A 15,243-nucleotide genomic window follows, 5' to 3' on the forward strand; every position below is an offset into this window, starting at 1 on the left:
GTATACGCAATATTTTTTTTTTTTAACTTATTTGTTTTATTGAATACAATTTTTTTTAAAACTGACCAAATTATGATCGAATGCAACAAATAACCGGAAATGTGGTACATGATTGAAAAGGGTATTTTACGATATCTGGCAAAAGTAGATTTCCTAACGAAAAACTTATGTAGCAAACATTTTCTTACATAACCTCAAAAATTTCGTTTATTTTTTTCTTGGAGCAAAAAAATCTATTTTGAAAAAAATTTTAAGAAGATGTAATTTTGAGCAAGTATAATTTTTAGAAGCAAAATGTGTAACAATGTTTTGAGAGTTTTATCTTAAAACTTGCTGAATGAAAAATGCCTGATGAAATCTATGAAAGAAAATATTTTGATTGTTCCGGCTAGTGACAATCGAAATTTTCTTCTTAGCTGGGAGTTTATGGATTTTTATCATTTTTCATTTCATAATAAATTAACGGTGTTTGTCTGTACAACAATCAATTGACAATTTGAACTTAGTTTTGAGTGAATTGATATAATTTGTACTCTTGAATTAAACAAAATCATAAAGGTAAAAACCAAAGAAATTACTTTTGTTTGCTTTATTTCATCATCTTCAAATGAAAACTTTTGTTTATGTTTTACGGGTAAAGCCTAAGAAAACTAGCTCAAAAACAGATCTGATGGCTAATTGCTTATAAATAAAATCCATGATACAGCAATTTTTAAGAGATAAGATTTGAAAGAAACTTGCACTAGAATGTCTATGACTTGATCTCTCTCATTAGTCAGAAAAAATAAAAATATTACTTTTAGATTTGAGTCAAGTGGAGCATTACAGTGTGTTCAAATTACATAAAACAATGCAGTTTTATATTGATGCAATAACAAATTAAAATTATTATAGAATCAAAAATAAAATCGATTACAATCAGGGACGGATTCAATCTAGAAAAAGAAATTCTATTTTTCAAAGTCAAGAGCCCTAAATAAGTTGAAAACGTTATATTTTTAATAGTTAACTTTTCTTGTTTTTTTTTTTTTAAGCAAAAGGTTAAACGAAAACATCTTAAACCAGTTGCATCATCCACAATATATCTTGGCAGATAGAGAAACTTTTTGCTGACTTAATAAGTCATTCTGCTTTGCGGTTCCGAACTCAAAATCGGCTAGATTCATGATAGCAAATCTCTTAACAACATATAATGTAAATACCCAAATCCACCCCTGATTAAAAACCATAAATAAAATACATGGCACTATAGGTACATTAATTTACCTATAGTCACGCAATAATTGTTATTATAGTAACTGTAACACAACAGATCGATTCAACCAGCTGGTTGTGTTTATAAATAACTGATTTTCTTCGCCTTATATAAACTATTACCTCCCTTTTCCACTGTAATATATGGTTACCAAGGGTTTTATTATTCAATTGACGTATATAGCCTGGTACGCTGCTCGCGCTAAATTTTAGCTGAGATAAAATTCCCATACAAGTTATCGATAATATGTATGGGATCCATTTTATCTCGGCTAAAAATTTTCGATAATTTGTATGGGAGCTAAAATTTAGCGCGAGCAGCGTACCAGGCTTATATATAAAGCAGCAGTTAATTAGACTCAGAGGCGTGTCAAAGAATCATTTATATGCGAAGAATAAAGTGACGACAAAGAAGTCAGATTTTGTCTCTTTTTATATAGTTCATACATAATTAAATTCGTGATTGAAAGGTATTAATGTCAAAATCGTGAGAAAAACGCCCAAAACGTTTTTGAGATGGTTAACTCATTGAACTTTATGTTTTGTATTTTGGATAATAATTAAAACAAACAGATTATGTTTCAGAGAAATAGGTTATGATTTTTTATGGAGTAGAGATAAAACATTTTGGGGATACATTTTTAAATAGTACGCATACGTGATACGCTGTTTTTTTTTTCTTGTTTTCAGTAGTAATCATATAAGACTTTATAAAGGTTTTTTTATAGTAACTAGGAATTATTCATTTTTGCAAATTTTCAGCAGATTTTTCTCACCGGGTGGATGTCGGGTAGAAAAATTGATTGGAAATAACTCAGCAACCAACGGCGGATCCAGGGGGGGGCACGGGGGCACGTGCCCCCCCTCCCAGAACTGGTTCATACTTAAAGCAAATCAAATTAGGTATAAGAGTTGTTAAAATATATGAATAATAACAGAAAGAACTTGATTGAAACTCTTGTCTATTTCTGGCTGAAAATGCGAATTTTGTTGTTTGTTGCATCCCTTTCCCATGAAAAGCTCCACCTCACAAATAAATAAACGACTATTTGTTAGGTAAAAACGAATGTTTTTTTCGAAGTTTTTTTTTTTTAATTCAAAGTGATTTTGGTGAAAAATTTTAATATGGACATTGACAATCAAGGTATGAATGGTATTCTAAAAAAAAAGTTAAATGTATATGCAACTCTATTTTTTCATACGGAAGGGTTGAAGTAGATACACACTTAAAAAATTTGCACTTTTTTCGTTGTTTTTTTTTTTAACATTAGTGTTTTTAAAATAGCGCAACACTCAACAACATTGCCTAAATATTATTGAACTTCTGGATATGTAGAACAAATTTGCATTTCAGAAGTTTGCCCAAAATTGCACCCCGAAATAAAGACCCCTTGAAAAAAAACTCCTCAAAAGCGACCCTTACTTATGTATAAATTATTATATTATAAATATTATTTTATTGAGAAAATTTCTCCAGGGATACCTTTAAATATGTAAAAAAAATAGTTTTCCAAATTTCAAAAGAATCGGTGCAGTAGTTTTGAAGTTATGAGGGGCACCGGCTTTGAAAACATTAGTTGTGGGCAGAACGATTTAAAGTTTTGAACTCTTGACTAAAACGTTCGTAAGCGAAGTATTAAAATACCCATAACTTGGTCAATTTGGCTCCAATAGACCTACAATTTGAACACAATATTCTTGAGATATTAAAAAATTTAATGCAAATTAAAAAAAAAAACTGGGTTTCCCGGGGAAAAAGTATATTTCAGTTTTTTTTTTTGTTATTCTTTTAGAACTTTAATATCACTGGTCTGCAAAATTTAACTTTTTTTTTCTTCTTCAAATAATTTTTTGATATTATGAAAGATTAGACTTTCCTGAATCTAAATCTGGTATCAGAAAAATTCTATCAGGTACCATTTTTGTAAAAATGATTTTTGAAAAATGTGAGTAGTTTCTAAAAAATCCCTCTTTTAGATTCATTTGAACTTGTATATAATTAAAACTATTTGTCACATTGAGCTCAAATTTGGAGGACTTATTCTTCATAATATGACCTACCGATTGACACCGTTTTCGATCTGTAGGAAAAAAACTTCAAAAAGTTTGCAAATTTTTATATAGGAAAAAGGTTCTACATAGTACAGGGTAATTTGCAATAGATGTAACAAAAAACTTAGGCGTGTAGGTTGCACTCATGCAAGAAAAAAATCGTATAGTTTTAGGCGGGGAGGGGCAAAAAGATTGCAATTTTTTATATAGGAAAAAGCTATATAAAAAATTGCAAACTTTTTGAAGTTTTTTTCCTACAGATCGAAAACGGTCTGTCAAATCGAAAAACCGTTAATGTAATAAATAAAGGTAATAAAAAGATCTACAACTTTTACTTCAAATTAATTTTTAAAAAAGCTCAAATAAAAGAGATATGACTAAAATAAGATAATCACCCTTTGACTTGCTTCAAAAAAACCACCCTAACTCTTAAACCGAAGGTTTAATCGAAAAAACTTATTTAACATATTCTGTAGGAAATTCAATTATCTTTAAGATTGCTATACAATTTTTTCTGCTAGGTCCAATAATACGCGAGTTATGTGAAAAAGTAAAATAAATAAATTTTCAGAAAAACTGCATTTTCGGGAGCGTCTGCCGGGGGTTTGGCCGCACTTAAAATGTCTGCCATGGGTATTTTTGTCATCAGGGAGTCCACCGCTACAGGATGCGACTAGTTTTAAGTGGTTACCCTAAATAAATCAGTTTCCAGAAAAACTGCATTTTCGGGACCGTCTGCCGGGGGTTTGGCCGCACTTACAATGTCTGCCATGGGTGTTTTTGTTATCAGGGAGTCCACCGCTACAGGATGCGACTAATTTCAAGTGGTTACCCTAAATGAATCAATTTTCAGAAAAACTGCATTTTCAAAACCGTCTGCCGAGGGTTTGGCCGCACTCAAAATGTCTGCCATGGGTATTTTTGTTATCAGGGAGTCCACCGCTACAGGATGCGATTAATTTTAGGTGGTTACCCCAAAGTCTAAAAACCCCAAAAAAAAAACGCATTTTCGGGACAGTCTGCCGGGGGTTTGGCCGCACTTAAAATGTCTGCCATTGTTATATTTGTTATCAGTGAGTATGTGGCGTTGGTTATCAATAAATTTTAAGTGGTTACCCTCACTAAATCGATTTTCTGAAAAATGGTACTTTTGATGCGCTTTTTCTCGACAACGCCCCAAAGAAATGCAGGCAGACTAAAGTATTCGTCATCACCATGACCCACGCTACCTCTGATATTCATATGAATCGGTTACCTCTCACGCAAGAAATCTGCTCCCGGCTCTCGGTCTATTACATTATGCCAAAATATTTCTTCGAAAACATACAAAAAATGGGTTTTTGAGATTTTCTAACGAGAATATTTTAAAAACGTGACATACTAGGTCAATTCTGACTTCGAATTCGGAATCAGCATACAAAAATCCTTTAGAAAAGTATAGTTTTATTTAAAGGAGGATTTCCTTGCAGATCAGTGTATTTTAGAACTTAAGTATTTGACTAAAAACTACTAGGTCATTAAATTATGGTATAAATATGTCCATAATATTGCAAAATTTTATACAAAATCAATTAAAAAACGTAAACATTTTTTTTCTACATTTCATCTTTAAAACTCAATTTCTCAAAAACTATTTAATGAAACAACTTAGGTCAAAAAATAAAACAAGGATTAGATTAGGTACTAACTTTAATATAGCACAGGATTGTACATGCATTTTATGATTTTTATATTTTTTTTTCTCCCGCCTAATCGGGAGGTAAGTGGGTAAGCACTTAAGTGGCTTTTACTGTTGCAAGAAAATGAAAATTTTTCCTTCCGAATATCTTTTTTTGTCATTTGTTACCTATTTGATGTGGAAAATGTGCAAAAATATTTTTGGCCAGGTTTTAGACCAAAATACCGCACTGTGCGTCGTTAAAATTCGCTGCTTGTCAGTCTGTCGTATGATACTTCACTTTATTTCTAACTGTTATTGCTGATTTTTTTTTACCGATCCGTCCCTTGTGCCCCCCCCCCCCCCCCCCCCCCCAGAAAAAAAATCCTGGATCCACCCCTGTCAGCAACCATTAAATCTCAAAGAAACTTTTGGGTTTCATTCTTGAATAGAGTTTACATCGAACTTACTTTTGCTGTTCCACTCGAAGAATTTTGAGGAAATTTTTTTAAAACGTATTTTTTACACAAGGATTACCTTCAAAAATAAAAAATTAATTTTTGGATTTAGATGAATTTTTTTAAATCAATTTTTCTGCAAGGGGTTAACCTAAAATTTTATTCGAAAATCCAAAACAAAAATACCCATGGGAATTATGTTGTTTTCCTTCTTTTACCCCGATTTTTTTATAAGCCAATATAAGACATAGAAAATCTATAGTAATTAAAAACACACTTTCGTAATTTATCACAGTTTTATGTATTTAATACATTATTAAATCGAACACAATTTTGTTTTACACTCAACATTGTTTTTGTAGGCGAGTCTTGAATTTGTCAAATTTCTGATAAGATGTCTAAAACCTGAACCTAATCATCCTATTCATAATATTGACAATAATCAACAAATAAATGTGCCTTCAAAGCTATTAAACAATAGCGACTATTCCAAGATTTACGAAAATGTTGATAAAATGTGTGCAGAGATGTCGCAAAATAATGGAGTCTCAGATGAATTTCTGAATAGCAATAATAACAATGGCGTCCACGGAGACAATACAAATGGCGTCTCTGGAGATTTTACAAATGGCGTCCCTAAAGCCATTTCAACCGACTCAAATTTAGCAGCGTCATCAAGCAAACTTCAACAAATATTACAAAATGACAGCAACTGTTTCATCAAAGTATTAGAAAGGAGAAAGAGAGCTGGTGCAAACAACTCGCCATCCTCTTCTAAAAAACCAATGAACGCAAAAGACAACATGATGAATAACCGATTGAACTTGAATCAAGAACGAGACAACATTATAAACAACAGCAACAGATATAAGATTCTTCAAGATCAAGACAAAGACGATAGTAACATGGAGACTGAAGAGCAGACCAGCAGTCAAGATGCCCAACCCGCAGCCGTAGTTGAAAATCAAAAATGGTGCCCCTACATCTACATCACAGGTTTAAAATCTAGTGTTATACGTAACTTTATTTTATCCGATTTTGCTAGTGAAATTAATAATAATAAAGTAGTATTAAGAACTGACGGGTATGGTAGAGTTCAAGTCCGTGTCAAAAACCCTGATTTACATTCCGTCCTTTTTAACAATTTTAAAAAGTCAAAAAATGTGGAAGGCCACTCCTTCACTCCCAAATCCTTACGTAATCCATCCATTCTTCTCAAAGGCCTTGCAGGTTGTTTCCCTCCTTCAGATGTCAGAGAGGAATTACTTAGAATAGACAATTCACTAAATATTATTCAAATTAAACCCTTCACCACCAAGTGGTCGAAAGATAATAAATATGACTTAGATATTTTCCTATGTACAGTTAACAGCAATGAAGACATCGTTAAACTCAGAAAAATCAAAATTGTTTTACACCACAGAATTTGGTGGGACTCTATTAAAAGGGAGGGCCCGATTCAATGCTTTAATTGTCAAAGATTCGGACATGGTAGCAGATACTGTGCCTACGAGTCTCGTTGCGTTAAATGTGGGAAAAATCACGAAGCTAATCAAACCGAGGATTGCACAAATAAAGCAAATGATGAGGGTTCTCCCTCACAAGTCTTCTGTATTAACTGTGAGCAAGCAGGTCACCCAGCTAGCTTTAGCCAGTGTCCGAAAAGATTACTACACATTAAAAATCAAGAAATTAAAGCTGAATCTAGTAATACTATAAAAATTACACGTTTCGCTGAAGTTAACTCTTCAGCAACACCTTTTATTACATCAAACAACTCATATGCTGCTACAGCAAAAAAAGTTCTTCAGCCTAGAATATCTTTGCCTCGTAAATCTTCTGCTGGTGTTGGAGAATCCTCTATTTTTGGGGACTTCTTAAACGAATCAATCAAACTTTTCGGTGTCCCTATTAACATTCTGATTGGTAAGGTTAAATCCTTTTGGCCAGAGTATAAACAACTCAATGAACAAGACAAACCGGGGGCGTATCTCGGTTTCATTGCCTCTCTTTCACCATGAACATGAAAGCCCTCTCTATCAACATTAACTCGCTAATCTCTACAGAAAAATGTTCCGACCTGCGCCTTCTAATTGAAGACATTAGACCCACTGTGGTTCTTATACAAGAAACTCATTTAAAAACTTTTCATAGAAGATATTTTGATAACTATAAATTCATTAGAAATGATTCAGGTGTTGGGACTGGAGTTTTAATTAAAGACTCTATTCAACACTCAATCATACCCTTTAACAATAATGTTATTTCAGCCACAATTATTAGCATTCAATCTTATGATTCCCATGGTCAGTTAGATAAAATTGCTTTAGTTTCGATTTATATTCCAGGTAATTCTGGGCAATGTTTACAACAAGCCCTGGATGATCTGTTTGATGCGTTAACAGGTTACAGTCACTTTATTATTGGTGGTGACTTTAATTCCCGTCACCCTTTTTGGGGAGATAATGTCACCAACGTAAACGGCCACAACCTCTTTGATTGGTATCAGAATAACCTCTTTCGCACAGACATCACTTCGCCGGGCGAACCAACTTTTCCAAGGTCATCATCACATATTGATTTTTTTTTAACCTCTCCAAGTCTTACTTCTAGCTCTGTCCAGCAACAAAATTATTCTTGCGTCACTCTAGACGCCATCTCTGATCATTTTTCGGTTCTTTTAGCTTTAAACATCATCAATTTCAACCCCATTCCTGATATACAAGAGCACCCTATTTCATTTAAAAACACTAATTGGAACCACTGTAATAGAGAATTAGTAACTATTACCAATAGTCATTCCATCCCAAATGACGTTAATCTCTCAAATTTTGAAATAGATAATCAAATTGAATTTCTCAAAAACGCCCTTAACACCTGTATGATTAACCACTCTTCTATTCAAAAAATCAGAAGCTCTTACAAAAACATTAGTTCAGACACCTTAAACTTTATGAAAACTAGAAAGATTTGGAAAAGGCAGTTGAAACGCATTTTCCATAGCAATGGAAACCGTTTAAACTCTAACTACCTAGAACTCTCTGCTCGTATTTCATGCTTAAGTAAAATCATTAAAGATAAAATTCGAATTGATCTCAACGAAAACCTTAAAACCAGACTTCGAAACCTTAAACCCTCACCTATGGTTTTTAAAGAAATAAATCAAATAACTGGCCGTAAAAATAAATCTAATCCATCTGAAATTCCAATTGTATTCAGAAACAGCACTCTTTCCACTGATTCCGAAAAAGTAATCGCTTTTCAAAATTTTTTCACTGATCTGTATTCAAATCAAAATCTTCGTATCAATCCGGTCACTGCTGTTGAAATAGCTACTTCAAAAAATGCATTTTTAGCTTGGAATAATAATCCAACCATCTCTTTCTTTTCAATAACTAACAAGTCTGATCTTCAATCTTCCAGTGAATTTGTTTCTACTGACTTTATCAAATCAACAATCATGAGTTTAAACAATAAAAAATCTTCTGGTCCTGACAAAATTTCAAATTTCTTTTTAAAAAAATGTTGTAATTCAATTTTAAAATTTTTGACTATTATCATTAACAATTGCCTAAATAATTTCTACTTCCCAAATATGTGGAAAGAGGCTATCCTTCTGCCAATCAAGAAAAAAGGTTCTTCCAATGATATTGAAAATTTTAGACCAATTTCACTTCTTTCCAACTTAGGGAAAATTCTTGAGAGGGCTATATACAGACAAATCGAAACCTTTTGCCAAGATAATAACATCATTCCAAACACCCAATTTGGGTTTAAGAAATTTCACTCTACGGAACACGCCATCATGTACCTCGAAAATATAATACTTGAAAACCTTCGAAAAAGAGAGTGCACTGTCACTTGCTCATTGGACTTAAAAAAAGCATTCGATTCAGTGTGGCATGATGGCCTTATTTCCAAAATGATTTCCCTGAATTTTCCAACTAACTCAATAAAAATCATTTCTAATTTCCTATCAAACAGATCTTTTAAAGTCAAAATTGGTTCGGCCTTTTCAGAAGCTATTCAAATTTTCGCCGGGATCCCTCAAGGTTCCTTCTTGGGCCCCTTTTTATACAATATCTTCATTCATGATTTACCCTCTTCACTCGGACATTCACAAAGCATACAATACGCAGACGATACGGTTATTTTTGCCTCTTCTGAAAGACCTCACGATGCCCTGAATTTTATTAAAAGTCATGTCGAAAGACTTGTCGACTACTTTAACCACTGGGGCATATCCATCAATTATCAAAAAAGCGAGTTGATTTGTTTTAGAAACGCTTCCCCTCGTGGTCATCACTTAGCAGTGAGAGAAAGCAAGCAAATCAAACTTTTTATTAATGGAAATCTGATCCCACTTAAAAAACAGATAAAATATCTTGGAATTAACTTCCATGAGAGACTAAGAATGAACCCCCACGCTCGTATTGCTCTTAATAAAAGTAAAGCTGCAGCAGCCCAGCTTAAATTTCTCTTCAGATCTTCCTTTGTGGACAAAAGCACCAAACTCCTCCTATATAAAACACTTATCAGACCTATCCTCTCATACGGCTTCATTTCATGGTTTAAAATTTCTCCAACTGTAGCTAAAGAACTTCAAATATTCGAAAGATATGTCTTAAGATTCTGTATAAACAAACATAGACGACCAGGTGGAAAATGGTATAAAAATGCTATCATATATGGCGAGTCAAATACGATACCTTTACTCTCATACCTTTTCGACCTGGTTACGAAAAGAATTCGTTCTTTTAGTTATCATGACAACCCCCTGATTAGAAATGTATATACAGCTAATATTGAATTTGCCATTGAAGATAGGTATTATGCATCTCCAATTAGCTTGGCGAACCCCTCGTCTTCCCAATTATTTCAACTTCATGACAACGAATTCCTCTCTGACTTCTATGGGAGGGGCAATCCAAATGTATATAGAGGCTAATAGATGGAACTCAACTCATTCAAACACTTTTTGTGGCTTTTTTTTTAAATTAAAATGTTAACACACTTGAACAATTCCAGATCTCAAAAATTTTTTCTAAATAATGTACAAATTTTAAACTTTATGAAAATTCTAAATTATTTGCTTTATTTAACTAAATGAACAATGTACAAATTTTATGAAACTAAACTCTATACCATGTATAATGAAAAACTTATGTAATACCTTTTGTGGTATGATGCATTTATCGACTCGTGTCAATGAGGGGACTTTTGTGTCCTTTTTGGCACGAGTCGATATCTGCCTCTTGTTAATTTGTTAATTTTTTTTTATCTAGTTTTAAGTACTCAATCACAATATGTACATTCTGAAAAGTGCCCTGAGCAACACTTAAACACATATGTAACTAGTCAAGTTATTTACTATTTTTTCAAAAGATAATGTAAATCTTTTTATAAAAATTTGTATGTATGAGCTAGACCAATTCAAAGTCAGCAACAAAACCTAGTATAAGTTTTACTACTTTTATAAATCAAATGTTAAAAAAAAAAGAAAGTCTCAATAAACTTAAATTGAATTGATTTGTCTAAAACCAAAACAAAAATAAATAAGGAATTATGTACTTTACATTAAAAAATAAAGATAGTAAAAATTACCTTTTCATTTTCACTTTTCAACTTTCCCCGCACCGTACTAACTTTCCATGTATCCGATACATGAAATATTTCTACTTCATCGTTGAATTTAATAGAATTCTTCATCATTTTCAATTCGTCCGAAGATGTCGATAAATTATTTTTGTCCATAATAATATTTTTTTAAGAAGAGTTTTCAAAATTAATTTTGCCGATATGACATGTATTAGTTTTCTCAATGAAAATAAAAAAACACAAAAACTTAAAAATCAATGAAGAAGTATATTTTTTTTTAGTTTTCAAAAAGAGAAAGTAGAAACAATTTTGGAGTAGAAATGTACGATATTTTTGAAACTTATAAACATTTCAACGTTCAAAAAGTATTATTAACAGCTAAATTCCATAAACATGGAAGTCCATAAGTAACTTGTTTGATCTTTGAAATAAAACTTAACAAAATGTATATTTTTAAAATAATTGTATTTATTTCAGTTTAACCTGATTTATCCATTGTTCATTCTACTATCGATACTTTTTTTTTTGTATTTATACTTAACAACAATTCAAAAAGCCTATTTACAAATTGCTTTTCATCTAAAATATATCACACATTCAAATATATAAGTTTGACTCTAAGAACTACGAATGAAATTTTGTTTTTAAACCATATTTTTTTTTTTAATTTTTGAATTTAGTAGATAAATATTAGATTAATTCATGTTTTTTTTTTTTTGTTTTTCAAAATTTTATTTCAAGGATTTTATGCATTCCCATTTTTAGATATGAAGTTTTGGTTATACTCGTATTTTAGTAATAGTATTTCTCTTGTGGATTTTCTTTTCAGTTAACATTTATTTCTTATTTTGTTTTTAATTTTGTTGTTTTTTAAAATGTTTGTTTTGATCAAATATTAATTGATTTGGTGTATTTTAAAATTTGTTTTATATATCTTTTTTTTGTTGTTTTTTACTTGTTATTCTTAAAGTATTTAAATTAGTTTTATATTTTTTTTTTCTTTTTTAATATCACATTCAATTTTAAATTTACGCACAAATATCCAGTTTTTGTGTGTGTTTTTTGTTGTTTATGAGTTTTATTTTAAGAAAATAAATTATGTTTTCCTTTTACACAAAAATGTACATGATTTGATTTATTTTGGATGTAATGAATTAAGAGTAACTACATAATATTTTTTACTTATATTTTAAATTAAAGTCAATAAAGAAAAAAAAAATAAAAACTAAACTGATTTTACATATTTACCAACAACAATTAATTTAAATATTAGAATTGGGATGTATAATTATTATTAAATATGTATATTAAATGGATTTTTTTAAAATTTAAATGTATTATTTGTTATTTATTCGATGGCAGTGATAACTATACAGTAACTAATTAAAATTTAACAATAAACTGTATGTTATTACTTAAATTTACTTATTTTATTTTGTTGTTATATAATAATGAAATTAATTTTTTGTTTTTAAATGTTCAGTATCACTTATAGTTTTTTTTATATTAATTTTTATTTTAATTTTAGTATAAGTTTAGTTTGTTTTGGTTCGTTGCAACGAGTTTGTTAATACTCGCAATTATTTTTTTTTAAACAAATATGTTTTTTTAATGTTATACATCAATTTTATGTATTTTTTGTACAGCAGGAAACTAGTACATGAGATATATCTTTTTTGTAAGATCTTACTGTCTTTGTTTTAAGTCAAAAACTTAAGTTTTGATGATGAAATCTCTAAAATGCATGATTTAAAGAAATCATAGAACAGTCCCTATCTTTTTTTTTTGTTGAAAAGAAGCAATTTGTTGGTGAAAGTTGCTTTGAGTTTTCAAATTTTCCTTGTACCTACAAAACCGAAATTAAACGCGTGACGAATAGATTTATTCATAAATAAATAACCAAACTAAGTTTAGAAATCGGTTACAGAATACCGTAGTGAAATATTAAACTCTGTTGCAGGAATTACATAAAAAATGATATGGTTATTTAATACATTTGAAGTCAATTTGAATATTGAATTTGTGTTTATTTTTAATTTCAATAAAGAAGAATGAAGTGAATTATTCATAGCAGATTCAATGAGCTTGAGGAAACACTGATTTTTAGAACTTAAGCTCATCTCAAAAGAAACGTCCGCAATAAAACTCCGCGATTAAAACTTAAAACCGTCAGATAAATAAATAGTTACCAGCCCCCCTTCTTCATACCAAGATACTATTTGTTCTCCTATATAGATACCTACATACAAACATCCTAATTAAGTGAACACTTAAACCGAGAAATATTTAATATATTGCCGCAAAACCTGAACCCCTCCCTGAAATGTTTAATGATAATATGATGGCATGATTTTGTTTGATCTTAAACTCCTTTTTTTCATTGTTTGAAAAAGTCGTTGAAAAAGTGCCATAAAATCTTAAAATCTAATAATATATCGAAAAAATGTCGAGAATAATATTGTTAAATAAACTTCACACAAAATTTCAGCCCGATCGGCATCAAAACGTAGGAGTTGTTCGCTCAATAAAAAAAAATAGTTTTGATAAAAAACGCGTTTAAAGTTTTGATCATAAAAATGAACCTTAAAACTGGCTTTTCTTAGATTTACTCAACAAAAAAAAAAAAATGTCAAATAAAATTCAATTGAGGTATTATTACCCCTTAAGCCTTACATTATTAATTTATTTTTCATTATTTAACCCTTTCATTAAATCCATTAAAACAAATGTCTAGTTCATTTGATTTTTTCTTCCTAACCTCTTCTTACAAGTAATATGAAATGAGGCAGGTATGAATAAAAACAGAAACATTTAAACGTAAACTAGTAATCATCTCATAACACTTTATTTGTCTTACAGTGGTATCAATCTTTAGTTATATTATAAACGGTCACTGTGGCGAATGCGTAATATTTTTTCCAAGCTTTTTTTTCTGTTGGTTAAGATTTGTTTTTGGGCAACTTACTGACCAGTAAGAGTTCTAAATAGTATAACTGGGATCCAGAAAAAATTGCTTTGATATAATCGAGTAAACTCTGTTCCTGAAATTATATTGTATCAAAACTCATTTGATGATAATGCAATATGGGAGTAATACTCATCGTAAAGCAAAGTCTACACGGCGAAATACGTTTTCCAAATTTTTGTGTATTTTTTTTACTTAGGTTTGAGCTAAGAACTGCCGGATGATAACACTTCGTTTACTCATATTTTTTTACGAATCCTTAAAAAGAAATAAAAAAATTTCACACAATCCTTCAGAACTGTGTAAAAATTTCTTCGATCTTCTTGACTCTAACAACAAAACTCTTGCACTGGTTATCAAAAACAATAAGCCATATTAAAAATACTTAACTTCCTTCTATTTTTTTTTTTCATTGTGCAAGACTTTTTCATTTCATATATTGAGATCTTTCAATATTCGTTGAGGCCTTTTTTCGCCTATACATAATTTTCACACATACTGTTGATGTAGTAATTTCCGACCAATACAATAGCAAAATTTTATCGGTAATTCCAATTATTTGAAATTTTTTTTTAGTTTTTGAGCAGAGAAGCAGTGTTGCCAGAATATTTTCGAGGCAAGGAGCCGATTTTGAAAAATCTTGGACCCAAAAATAGCCGCTTTCAAAAATGGTCCAAAAAAACCCAAAACAAATTTTGTGGCATGAGATTTAAAATATTTTTTTTTTTTTAAATTTTCAAATAACTTTTGTTTGTCAGACTTCAAGTATAATTTATTTTTTCATTTTTTTTTTATATAGGTATTCTGGTTTTCATGCTCATTTACGGGCGTAAAATTAAATTGAATGAAAATCAAATGAAAAATGTTTGGTTGTCTGTCCACTTTTTGGTGGATTTTTGCTGTAAAATGCTTTGATTTTAAAGGAGCCTTATGTCGCCAAGTTCAAAATTAAAATAGCCAAAATCCGATAAATCGAAAATCAAAATTTTAAGGAGCGAGTTAAAAGTTCAATGAGCCTGTTTGGCGATAAATAGCCGGCTCTGGCAACACTGCAGAGAAGAATGTTCTTCCGTCAACAAGTCAACATAAATTTTACTACAAACTGAAAAGCAAAAACTGAAAAATAAATTCAACCAAAATAAATAAAAACTCCAAATTGTAATTTTTTTTTGAAATAAAATAAAATCTGTAACGTGTATTTGTATATAGTTTTGATGTTATTTTTTCTCAATTTTGTTTCTGTTTCAATATTTTTGTTT

This window comes from Episyrphus balteatus, chromosome 1 (assembly GCF_945859705.1).
Source record: "Episyrphus balteatus chromosome 1, idEpiBalt1.1, whole genome shotgun sequence".
Lineage (NCBI taxonomy): Eukaryota > Metazoa > Arthropoda > Insecta > Diptera > Syrphidae > Episyrphus > Episyrphus balteatus.